This window comes from Cygnus olor, chromosome 3, assembly GCF_009769625.2.
Source record: "Cygnus olor isolate bCygOlo1 chromosome 3, bCygOlo1.pri.v2, whole genome shotgun sequence".
Classification (NCBI taxonomy): Eukaryota; Metazoa; Chordata; class Aves; order Anseriformes; family Anatidae; genus Cygnus; species Cygnus olor.
The window spans coordinates 80654479-80668325 of record NC_049171.1 but is presented as its reverse complement, the minus strand read 5'-3'; positions in this window follow the sequence as shown (position 1 = coordinate 80668325).

The following is a 13847-nucleotide window of genomic DNA, read 5'->3' as shown; positions in this document are numbered from 1 at the left end:
CAGATCCCATTGACTGGAAAGAGATCTGTAGGTTCTCACTGTTTCTGTAACTCAGGCCACTTCTCCTAAGGTGCCTGGAGATGACATTAAGAACCTTACCGGGAGCAGCCAGCTTTGGGAATGCTGGATGAGCAGCCCATGGAAGCAGGGTGGTACACAGCCCCGGGTGGCTCTGTCGGATGAACTAAATACAGAAACACACAGAAGACACAGTGAGGGATGGGAAAGAGGAGTGAGGATAAGAAATGTCAAAACACTAAGAATCATATACATATACAGAGATATGTTATAGCTTGCAGGGAAGGAGAATTTTATGACTTCAACATAAATAACTTAGACTTTGTTTTAAACTAGCACCTGTTCCTAGATCCTGCATATTTCCCAGAAAAAAAAAAAAAAAAAAAAAAGAAAAAAAAAAAGTAAAACTGACTCAATACCAGGGTAGAACACAGAAAACTGAGCAGTTACTGAAGGAAGTTTGTTAGTGAAGCTGTCTGTACTCAGACTATCACATTCATTAGGCAAAGATGGGTAAGATAAATGGCTGGACAGGAGTTTAGATAATAGGTACAACAAACAGAATAAGCACAATAAAAAGTATTTCAATACATACTATAGAAGGCTCTGACTCCCAGACCAGGAAAACGTCTCCCCTAGATGGATACATGCTTCCTTCTAGAGGACAAGGAAAACCTCTTCCTAGCCTTTCCCAGTTCCACTAATAGGCCTGCCTTATACATTCCTTGCTCTCCACAACCCCAGTGCACACACACTATCTAGAGGCCAGAGTACAGTGATAATAAAATCAGCGGGATGCACACCACCTCTCTGCTCTCAGCACAAACTTTCTGATTATGCTTGTGGCTAACATTAACCTGTGTCAGCCATGAGCCCACTATAGCTTTTTATCAGTGACTTATAACAACAGTTCAAGCTTGTGCTGTAAGACTTAAACCTGCTAAATGAGGGTGAAGGCTTCCATGATGTGACATCAGCAAAACCACAAGGATTTGCTAGTTGCCACATGAACATACTATAAAATGTACAGAGAAGCAGAAGCCCATTTCCACCCAACAAAGTGCCTTTTTCCTTTAGTCCCCCTGTGGATATGATTGCCAACTCACAACTCATGGCCAGCATGCTGTAAACAAAGAGAGCTGCTGCTCCCTTGGTCGGGTGTTCAAAGGGACTGCAAAGAACAGCGGTTGCACAGACAGCATCACAGATTTGTGTCCTGGCCAGTAAGTGCGCAAAGGTTGGCTGGGAAACTCTGCATCGCAGCATTATGAGAAACTGAACAGACCAAACTTCCCGCGCAGATCTCCAGCTCTTAAGAAGTTCAGCTACTGCTTGGTCTTCATCACGCTCCTGCTGTCTAGGGATGTTGGGCAACTCCAGAGGATTTGTTTGTGTTACTGTTTTCTTTCGAAGGGTCAGTGTCCAAGGGAATAAACTTGAGTGGAGCTTGAGGGCTCAAAAAGTTGCTTAGCTAGGCTGTCACACTGCTATTTGACCTGAAATGATCAAAAGTAGATAACATAAAGTATCTGGACTCTGCAAGCTGAAGTGCTGCCCTGCTCTTGAACAGAGAGGTCTAGGGTTTTCATCTTTGATGTCACTTGAACTTAAAGAATTTGCTGGCAACACTGTAAGTGAATCAGTATGTGCTGCTCTGCACCCAAAGACTCTCACTATCTAGTGTATACTTTAAGAAGTGTTTTAGAAAGGAGCACTTCTAGGAAGTGAAGAGAAAAAAAAAAAGTAATGTAACATTTTGTTAGATCCTGAACCATCTTCGTATTTGATTCTATACCACAGCAGTTCAGAGATTTTGTCCTCAGTTATACTGGGAGGCTTTTCATCCTTTTAGGGTTTCCTGATTTCTTGGATTGTGTTTCTTACAATACCTGGTTCTTGTGGTTTGCATCTGGAGTACTGAGTAAAGAATCTACTCCATGAACAAGTGGGACAGAAACCTGCTGTCGAACAAGATCAGTCAACCAGCTGACGGAGAGTGGGAGTATTAGGACTTAGAGAAAAGGTAAAGATCCTGTGGATTTCATGTTGATTTAATTCACCTGAATTTGCCACAACACTTAAATGTCCTCTTTCTTATTCTGTGTCCCACAGGAATACCAGCCCACATCTTTGCAGTTCACTGACTTCATTTTTTCCCCAGTTCTGGTTAAATAACTACTTGGAAAGGCAAATTCCTCTGAAGCCTTTAGTAGTGCGGCTATTAGGCTGGACAAATTTAACTGTTTTGCGTAAGCACACACCCTCTGTGTCTAATACTAAGGTCACTGCAATTTGGTGCACAACATGACAAGATATCGGGTTTCCTGATGAGAGATGGTGGCCAGGATGCTGAAAAGAATGGACATTCCTTTTTAACAGGTTCGGGAATCTGATTTAACTACAGGGTAAGTACCTCAGCTAGTGCCTGCTCAACACAACCGATGAATTAACCAGGAAATCCTGAAAACATAATTTATCATTTGTCTCTGGATTCCGAAAACCTTACATTGGAAGCTTTTTTGAATGCTACTGCATTGCAGAGCATGATTACTTAGGCTTGGAAAATGCTGCTGATGGGATACTTCCGTCCTTCGCTCATTGTGGGCTTATGTCCAAGTCATGGCCTACGTCACTGCCTTTGGGATCCAGCATCTCTGTGCCATTCAACATTAGCAACTCTGACAAAAAGCAAATAGAGGGCTGGGAACTGGTGCTCTCAAGGGAAAAAATGTCCTTTCATTGTTGAGCTTTCTCCATGCTGGGGCATGCTAGATATCGTTATTAATCCTGACACAGACCTCATATTCAAAACATGTCTAAATAAAGCCCTCATAATAAATCAGGATTTATTATTCTAATCTCATTTAGGTCATATAGTGGCGTACAACAGTACAAATGTAGGGCCCTAACCTATAATCCTTAAGGCAGCCAAAGCTTCCACTGGCTTCAAATAAAGTAATGCCTATGCATTACCAAAGGCAGGACTTCACCCTCACACACTAAACAGAGTAATAAAAGTAGCTCAATAGAAAAAAGAAAAAAAAAAAGTGGTCTGATAACTTCAGTCAATACCTGACCAGAAGAAAATTTTCTAGAATTAAATGTTACTCAGTGGAAGACGGAAACAGACAGATTCTGTGAACCGGAAATATGAGAACTTCTGAGCTTCAGTCTGTTTCATTTTGGAGTTTTGGCTCTATTAGGTGGTTATAAACTGATTTCAAGCTCTTCTGCAGACTTCCCCATTGCACAATGTGCAATAAGAGCAGATCCAAGCTTGAAGATGCGGTCTGCATTCCAGACTTGAAAGAAGTCTTGAAAACCCTGAAATTTCTGTCCATGTTGCACGTTCCTTGGAGCTTAAAAGACTCAGCAATCTGCAGATCTGAGATTATAAATCACTGAGAAGAATTTCTTGCTTTTCACTGTTTAAATAGGTCTTTATGGCCTTCAGCTTCCTGTATGCCTTGATAACTCAGACAGATACTTTAAATCAACGTTAGCTCAAATAGTATATATCCTCCCCTCTGCTGGCCTTCACTGCTTCCTCTGCTTTAGGGTTTATCCCATTCTTTGCACCCCTTCCCACCCCCCACAGGAAAAAACCCTTACAAGAGGAACTAAAGCAGCTGAGTATCTCTTCAGTGGGAATCCCCTTAGATATTTCAGTCAGCTGGGTATGAGCTGACTGGAAAAGGGACTGTATGTGGACTGAAAAAAGAGGGAGATGGATTGAGTGCTAAGGATCACTTGTTCCAGTGTCTGCCATTTTGTATCATCTACCACATATCCTGGCAGGGAGTGTTTCTTCTCTTCATAAGAACCTTGAGAAGAAAAGCCCATTTAAACAGGGATGGCTTTAGACACATCTAGTAAAGGAAATTAATTTATTTTCTTTCCTTGGCTTCTAATACTCAGGCAATATGAAGCATCTGGCTCACAGCTAATAAAGACCCACATGTTAGAAATCACCTGCTTCAGCCCTGATTATCTGGTAGTTCAAACAGCTGAAGTCCAGCTGTGGAAGAAAAAGGTCCTGAATCTTGCTGAATGTGTGCAGGAGAAACTTTTCAGCTGTAGCACTGGCCTTGGAATAGTGATGAAGACATTTTCATTGGTGAGAGGCCTGCAGAACTCCAGTCTGGCCTTTCTGGGATATAAAAACAGGGCAGGAAGGGGCAACCAGTCTGTCTGGAAGGAAGGATTGTGTCTGGGGTTTCAAGGTGATGTAGCTCTGTACAGAACTCCTGAACTACAGGTCAAACCTACTACTCAGGGATGGATTCCTGAAGGATGAGGTTTCTGTGATTACCAGTGAATCTGTACTTAAGACATCTGCAAGGACCTGAGAGACCAATGTTAACTTCAAAGCTAAAACCAAAGAGTAAACAAACCTTCACAACAAATGCGCATTCAACATCTAACACAGAGGACTCGGCCGACAGCACCCCTCCTTCCTCCATATGCATGTATGTTTTTTATGCTGTATTGCGTGTTTGTAGGTATGCATTCATGCTATTGCTGTCCTGCTGCCAGCTGGCTTGCCCAGGCCACTGGCCATTTGCTCCTCAGGAAGGTTCAATGCAGAGGAATGGAGGAGAGCTAGGCTGATGTGAGGAGGGCTCCTACAGCCCCCAGGCCAAGCTGCGCCCTCACCATCTCCATCAGCAGGGAGGTGAAGGCAGCCTGGGACCCCTCAGCCTGGGCCACCAGCTAAGCCTCCGTTAGCCACAGGGCAGGGAAGGTTCCTCCACTGCCTCCCCCTGCCCACCTGCTCAGGGAGAAGCCTCAGGTGCAGGGCCACGTAAGGAAAAGCTAGGGCCATGAGTGGGCTGAAGGAGAGCGCTGAGCCCACAGCGGGCGGTCTCCTCTCTGGTACCGCCACCAAAATGGCGGGGCCGCCCCGCCGCGGCACCATGGCGCCTCCCAGCGGGCTGTGCTGAAGTCTGCGCAGCGCTTCGTGAGAGGAGAACGAGGAACACCAGCAGCGAATCGATGGCTTTAAATTCCTCTCGTGTTTATTTTTTTTCAATCTGTGCTCAGGCATTGCGTGGCAAGCGTCACAGCTTGGGCTGAAAAATGACGGCAGAGCCCGAGCCCCGTGGGCTCTGCTCACCCCCCTCAGCAGCCGGGCTGACCAGAAAGAGATCACAGCTTTCTTCTTTCCTCTGGCTTTGCGTGTCCTGAGGACATCTGTTCTTTTTATTATTATTTTGTATTGCCTGTAAAGAGGTCTGTTTTCTGCATAAAATTCTCCTGGAAGAGACAGAAGACGTTACACAGCTTCGTGCCCTTAAGCTCGCTGCTTTCAGACGGGCAGCTTCCTGTTAGACCAGCAGCTTTTCCAGATTTACTTTTTGTTGCAGAGCAGTGATCAAAATAACCCCTTTTTTTGTTCTTTTTACTTCTAAAGGAATTTATGTGTTCATAAACTGTGACTCACGGGCAGAAACTGAGCTGTATCTCATCCTCCTTAACACCATTAAAACGTGAAAAATAGTCACCAGTAGCTTATTTAACAAAATGTTGCTTTTGTTTGGGGAAAAGGTCAAGAATATATCATATGCTTCTAAACGGAACTACTTCTGCTTCTAACACAGTAAAAGAAAAGAGGATCACTTCATGAGTTTAACGATTGTGCAGACTGTTTATGTTTGTTTATACTGTGACAGAGCTTTGAATGCATTAAACTTCAAATGCCCCAGCTGGAAAATTTGGCTTAGTGGATAGAACAGAGCAGAGAACTGTAGAAGGGTGGAAAGAGAGAACAGTGAAAGAAAGATAAAAGAGTTTGAACAAATAGAGCTGCAGATGTTACTGCAGGAACTACATCAAAGAAAATCTCTGCTTGAAGAAAGTAAGTACTATGCAGATCCCTTAACTTTGGGGAGATTTCTCTAAAACTCTCAGAAGCAAGTTGCTTGAAGATACCAACATAGCAATAACTTTGTCTTTTTCAATTCTTTTCATATACCTGTGTCCGTGTAAGTTTATTAAATAAGCATATTTACAGAATAACAATAAACTAACTGTTTAAAATTTAGGAAAGAGTGTAATTAAGGTTGTCACTGCAAACTTCATTTGAACCCCTTTGCAAGTGTTTTTCAGTGTTTTTTAGCGACTCTTTCCCCCCAGGGTCCCTGCTTCATTCAAAGGACAGAGTGGAGAGTGCAACAAGTGTTCTGGGTTGTTTCAAAGTAATGTGGCTGTTTGTAGAGTGTAAGATATATAAGAACTGGGATTTGGTAAAATAAGGGTTTGCATAAGGGCACATCAGGTCTTTGTAACTACAGGCTGTTTGGGATTCTTGGCCTGAGCATCATCAAGAGGATTTTAGCAAGCACAGGATGAGGAGAGATGGGGAGCTTTGCAGAGAGAGGGTAGAAGCTGTCCAGTGCTACATACATGCTGTGAATGGAAGGAGGACAGAATGATTGAACAGCTGGGATGGAAGGCAGGGAGTAGGTATTTACCCTGGATGTACTTCTATCACCTCCAGCTGTGCTGGTTGTAGTTTATTTTGCAGCAAAATCCAGTATAATACAAGGGCAGATTTCCAATCCTCTTATAGAATGGACAGCATGCAGTAAGAAGGCATCAATCATTTTTGCTGTTAAAACATTTTAAGAGATGTGTTCCCGTATGCAGCTGTGCTTCCTCTTAACTATGCCATGCAGAGGATGTTTCATCAGAACTTCTATCTTTTGTTTTATTTTTCATGTTTTGATGGCTCAGATTAAAAAAGAAAAGGACTAAATCTCAGGCAAATGTAGTACGGCCATTTGATTAATGAATAGAAAAATATATTTAAAAAAATCTAAATACGTTAATGAAAGAAACTGAGCAGCCAAATTTAATTCTGATGAATCTGTATGAAACATTTTGAGATATGCATCCCCTTCTTTGCCAATTTAAATGAGAGAAACGCATTAAAGAGACCTTCGTCAGTGGGATAATTGACAAAGCTAAAATCAAAGATGACTTTAGCTAACTGATACAGCTTGCTGGGATAGTCATATTGGACTGCTTGTCTGCAGTTGTTCAGCAGGTTGCTGACACCAGGGGTCCATTTCACATGTCATGCTAAGTATTGATTTTTTGAGAAGAAAATACATATTGACTATGTAGTCAGGTCAGGAGCTAGTTTAGATAGATGATTATTTCTGATATGGACATTTTGTCTATCTTCTTCTGACAAGTATCCTCTTTGGAAGACAAACACCTTTATTCCTAAAAGATGCTTTGAGCGTGGAATGATATGTATCAAAGAAGAACCTAGCGACATCTTTTCACATCCTTGCTACTACATTTTTTCCAAACTTGGTGATATATATAGGCTTGGGTAGGCATTTACTATTACATAGCTCTTCTAAGAATACACAAAGCAGCAAAGGTTTCCTGACTTGTTTTTTTCCGTATCTGCATGTGTCTTTATTATTGCATACCACCGTATATTGCTACACAAAATCAAGTTTTTAGATCAATAATTCAGTGAGGTCAGCACAGAAGAAACAAATTACAATGGGCTTAATCACCGAGAGTCACTATTTACTTCTAGATAAAATTAAAGAAAAATTATGCAAACTGTCATGCACCCTGTCTTCTTTGTGCACAGTGAGGAGAGAAGTCACTTAGATTGTTCTGGTTTTGTTTGAATTTTACACATATCCATTGGTCAGAAAACTTGGAGAAAAAAGATGATAATACCTATAATTTAACTTTTCATTACAGTCTCCCAAGTAAAGTTGGTACTGTAATTAAAGCACTAGTTAACATTCACCTGTTTGGGAAATTTACTTTTTCATGTATGGAAGCATAATCTGTACTTATTAACATTATAATTATGTGCTCATACTATGCTTGAGCTTACACATCACTGCTCCTGCCTCTAAATGATGTATGTGTATAGTGACTAGAGGCAGCTGCAGCCGCTTACAAAGGAAATGAATGATTGCTGTGTTTAGTAAAAAGCTATATACATCTCTAGATTTAACATAACAGGTTTAGCAGCAGCTCCCAGCAGCCTGTTTACTGCAGGTGCCTTTATGGCAGGGACCAGCTGAGGGTGCTGCTGCTACTTCTCTGTCCTGCAGCGTGCTGAAAAGGAGCTGAGAGCAGCGTTGTGCTGGGACAAGCGGTGTGCTGGTGTGCAGTTTTGCCCTTCTCCTTCCACCAGATCCTTGCAAACTCCTACCCACCACAGCCTCGATAGCCTGCCAAGTAACTACTAACCGGTGGCAGTAAGCACCATCTCCAGCCTGAAAGACAGGGTGATAGCTGTGGTGCGATGGGGTGGAGCAGGAAGGGAATGGCTTTCTTAGTTGTGAGCATAGAGCTGAGCTAAGTAACCATGGTCCTGCTGTAGTAGTGTGTTGCCAGCTCTCTTGTTAGCTCCTTGCTGCAGGGTAGCCCGAATGCTGGCCTGGTGACAGAAAGGGTGGCTGTGGGCTCAGACAGGGGGTGCCAAGTGCCACCAAAAGATTCTGCAAAACAGCAATGGGAAAATAAGTGAGTCAGCCACCTGCTGCAGGGCTTGCTAGGGCGGTGTAGAAGGTATCTTGTGTAATGTACAAGGAAGTTCAGGCAGTCCTGGAGGTCTTTATGGAGGACATGAGCCAGGATGCAGCTGCTATGCAAAACAAATACCGTGACAAGATGGGGTCTGTGCTCTCAAGCACCAAGCTTGCGCCCTGTACAGATTTGGACGCTAAGCTTATCCCAATGAGCTGAGCATCTGTGTCTAGTACATGGGGCCATTGAGAAAGAATTTGCAGTATCAAAAAGCTGCGTGGTAGGAGTCAGTTGTTTGTCTCACTTTCAAAGGATGGCTTGAAACTACAGCAGAGAGGTTTTCATTGACCACTGGACTCAGTCTGTCATGCTAGCAGTTTGCATTTGTCTGAGCTCTGTTTCTGTTTTGAAGCATTTCTGCAGAGCTGCACAACAGGGGTTTACCTCCTTTAGCATAAGTGTTGGCCGCATAGATACATCTTTTGTGGGGAGCTTTTGCTTCCCTCGTGGTAGTTGCAGCTGCTTTACTGCTTTCAAGCAATCCTGGTGCTAACTTTGAAAAGCCACCTTTTAGAGGTTGCAAGGTATACAGTGTTAAAAATATCATATATTGTATCCTGTGTATATTGAGTAGCATATGCTTGGAGCATTTCTTGGTTGACTTCACAGATGTTGGACCTCTGTCAGGGAAAAACCTTCTGGAGCCCTCAGCATCTGCTTCGCTATGTCTTCAGTTTGCCAGATATCCTAAAGAAAAACCCTGCAATGCCAGGAACTGTTTAACACTCACTGAACGGTGTCTGAAGACAGAAGGAAATTAAATGAAATTATATGATTTGCTCCTTGGACCAGCACCAGTGCCTTACTTGTGCCTAGGGAGTCAAGGATGCCTGTTCTTTTCCTTTTTCAAACATCTGTGCTTATTACTGATTGGCAGCGTTTCTTCCTTCATGCCCAGCAGACACTCATTTTGAGAATTCACTCTTCTTAGCTGAGCTTTGCTGGAGATAAGTGAGATCTTCAGTCAAAGAAGAGATCTGTTTGTTTGTTTGTTTTTGCGCAGGGTGTGAAGACCAGCAGGATCAGCAAACCTTGGGTTTCATTTGGTAGGACTGGGAGTGTATGCATTGTTTGGGAGCACTCCACCTCCTGCTTGTTTGTTTTCAGGACTGGATAGCCCATGTTTTTTTCTTCTGCTTGCTCCTAGTATGAGATCAGCCTTCTTAAAGTGAATGGCATAATATGCATGCACAGACCCTGGCAATATCAGGTTTTATCTTTGTATCCTCTGACTCAAAAGGCTCAGGTTCTTTTTCTCTTTCCCACCTTCTTACTCCATCCTCATTTGACTCCTCTTCGAAATCCATTCTGTCCCTACCCTGGTTTGTTCCTTCTCAATTGAAAAAAGACATCCTCCTCAAAGTGAGGAGTGAGGTTGCTGAGGCCAGTGGAAGTCCAGCAGGCTTATTCTCAGCTCTGGGTCTGGCTCCAGCACAGCTAGCAGCAGCTGAAAGCAGCTGGTTCACATGCTGGGAGTAACAGCTCAGCTACTCTGGTGAAGCAATGCATGCAACAGCTGGTTATATCTGGTACCAGAGGGGAAAAACACGTTCTGTAAAAATTGGGTCTTTGGAAATGGCAAAGGTCCTGTCCTTAGATGAGGCTGAAAAAAAATGGTGGGATTTCAGTTTAAGTCAGGAACTGAGAAAACTGTATAGCATGCTGTAGGAAATGTTCAAAAATCTTAGTTAAATAGAAAAAGTTAACAGAGGAAGTGGCAGTGAAATAATAAGAGTAATGTACTTAAATTCTTCTGTACATGTAATACATATGATGCTAAATATAAACCCCGAGTTTGCAAATGCTCAAGCAGGAAGTCTTCCAAGTTTTTGAGAACACTTAGATACACGAAATGTGTAGAGCATGCTGGCAAGTATGTGAAAATGAGCATTAGCAAACAAGACAACAAGGTTAATTTTGGTCATAGTTTGCCATGTAAAATGGGCCTGATGTCGTGGAGACTTTAAAGGTGAGGTGCTATTCAGGAGAGAATTGTTCCAAGCAGAAGTTCGTCTCTAGTCTAATGCTGCTGTCTTTGTACTTTGCTGTCTTTGGACAGATGGGTATTTGAAAAATACTGCGCTGTCAGGGGTGATTTGCTGCTGCTGTTGTGTTAAATCAGCCTGTTTGTTTTACTTTACTCTGAAGCATATTTCCTGTTTTCAAAGTTATGTCACAATTTATGGAGATCAGAAACAGCTTGTAGATATTTAAGACCAACCTTTTAATTCTTCCACTACATAATATGGGAACTATTGCAAAAGCTTTGTGTCTTTCTGTGCTTGCTGAGCTGTAACTTATCAGTCATACACCCCTGCAGTAAGGCTGAATGTGCCAGCCACCAGCAGAATTCTTCATTACATATTCACCTTAAAAAAATTGACTCTCAACTTTACTTGTGATTTTTTTGTCCGTTTCTGCCATGTGGTAGCCGCTTGAATATCTGAAGTTGGTGAGCTTTCCAGAAGCTCCTGAGCATTAAGAATAACTACAAAACTTCACTCTCTGGATACCCACAGAGACTATTATTAGTTGAAACTGGCATTTGTCTTGAGAAGAAACACAATCTGCTCCACTTCAGAAAGCTGCTTCTGGTTGTCAGGAAATCTCCACTGAGTTTCTTGCCTGTCTTCTGATTTGCCAGGTGGACAAGCTGTATTCCTTTGGTGCTTTCATTTTTCTATCTGTGAAGTGGAAAAATAATGTTTCTTAAGTCAGCAGGAGAGGTTTTGAGACTTGACACAGTAGTAATGAGGAGTGCTGTCGAGACTATTGCACCATGATTGCTGGATGAAAATCTGCTTTGTACTTTAGTGCTGCTGCAGGGAATAAGCTGCAGAAAATACTTACATTTTGGATGGGGCAAAGTCCTGTGCTGCGTACTTAAATGACTGAATTGTATTCGCTATTATGGAAGAAGCAGAGGGCAGCAGATTTCCCTCAGGAAGAACACAATGCGCTTGTTTGTTCAAAGGCTGTGGCTCATTCTTCACAACTTAGAATCCCTGCTCAGATGATGAAAATGTAAATATCAGTACATCCACAGAAATCAGTCACTTTATTAAAATCTATGTCTAGTGTAATACACATTTCTTCCACATTGTTTGTTTCCAATAAATTTGTTTCCAATAATTTTGTTTCCAAATATTTTCACAACATTTAAGCTGTGTACACATGGGTCAATATAAAAATGGTAGTCTTGTATTGTATTTAATGGCTCTAGAGATAGGTGGGGTTGCTGGACTGGTTCATCGTTTTAAGAGAAAAGTGCATTAAACACCTTTGATGCGTTTACAAAAATTGTCGTATTTAATGAGAAACTAGAGAATTAAGAGCCAGATTTAGATCATTTTATTTTAGATAATACTTTTTCCTTCCTAAGTCACTTCCTTTAGTTTAGGGCCCTTACTTGTAACTAAGAATTACCCATGCTGGCAAAAGTGGGGTTTGAAAGATCTGTGACGCTGGAAAACATTCAAATATTTTTCATGCAGGAAGTTTGAGAGAATCGTAAAAGATTTTGCAATTAAAGGGAAACAGGCATGAGTTTCTCTGAGAAAGAACTCAAGGAATGAGAACTGGTCAATGAGCCATAAAGCGGGTCAGCCCTAAGATCCCAAAAGGTTAATAAAAGCCTGTTCTGGAAAAAGACGAGGAAGGAAACTAAGAAGAACATACCGGTACAGAGTTGAAGGCTCTTGTGGAGAGTAGGTGAAGGAGGAGGATGTTACGGTAGGTTCAGAGAGCTCACAGGGTGTTAAAAAGGAGAGAAGGCAAGACAAAAATTGCTTAGATGGAAGTCCGGTCATGAGCAACAGAACCAAGTAATTACTTGAAAAAGGTCTTGGTAACCTTTTCTTTTGCAAGTATAACTTTTTTCCTATTGTAAGAGTATTGCTGCCCCTCGAAAAACTTAAAATATGCTTCTGAGAAGGAGGCTCCAGATACACAGGTACGTCTATAGTGCTAAATGAGAGGGGACCAGGATCTCTCTTAGCGCTGGGCCTGTGAGTATCCAAACTGCTTAAATGTTAGCTGATTTCCTGCCTGTTCCAAGTGGCTCTTTCCCAGACAAAGCACAGGAGCAGCCTGGGGACAGTTTGCTCCAAGGACCACGCTCAAAAGGCAGTCACACACAAGCCAAGACCAGGCTTTGTTCTTGGCCCTAAGCAACCTTCCAAAGCTAACCCACAGGCTTTGCAATTTCAAATACCTGCACATCCCCTCACGTGGCATACCCTCAGTTTCATGCTGTAACTAAACCACTGGTGTATAATCGTTCTCTTTATCTTTGACAGTATGTACTGGAAAAAGAAATACCAAAAAATATTTGTTGTTTCCTAGGGCTACAGTAACTCAGCAGAGCTCACGGGCCAAATGCTAAGTAGTGTGGCCACGGCCATTGAGATCTTGGGGTTAGCAGTCTGGACACAATCCAGCCCTTGCTATGTGGCCTTAGGGATCACACCCTGTCTTTTTTTTAATTGGGAGCGTAGACTACACACAGGGTCTGTTCTCAGCAGCCTCTTGCAGAGAAAAAAAAGAGTTCCTGCTTTTGCTCCTATGCTGTCACTCCTCCAGTGAATAAGTTATTGCATCAACCCTAGCGCTTGCACATACTGCCTCTTTTCCCAGGGGCAACATGATTTTTTCTGTGCAGAGTTGCTTTAGCACAGATCCTCATGTTTTATTGTTGCTCTGTGACAAAGCTAGTGGTACATCCTAGGCTAAAATACTCAACTATGTTTGGGAAGAAATGAGTGGGCTACTGTTTATATCAGTCTGCAGATTCCAAGTGAACAGCAATGTAAGTCCTTAGGTCAGCTGCAATTCATGGAATTACTCCTGGTTTTTGGATCTGGACTGTTTCAGGCCAGAGGATAATTCACAGGCTTTATGCAGTTTAAAAAAAAAAAAAAGAAAAAAAAAAAAAGAGAGAGAAAAATACTCTTTCAGCATTATAGATGTGTGGCATATTACAGCCCACTATAGACATTATGTCCAACTGATTTTAAACATTTTTATCTACAAGCATAAAAATTAGGCTTTCAGGTTAAAAATGCATAGTAAATTCTTGAACTTACAAGCAACCTCATTTGAAGAAATATTAACCCCTAGTGTTCAGTCCCGCCAAGCATGGGCTTAGTTACGGAACTTTTGTTCTTCATCTGTGCAGGGCTTTCACAACTATTCTACATGTAAAGATGAACCACAATCTAATTTTAATTAATAAGAATAAGTGCTAACTTAAATAATTT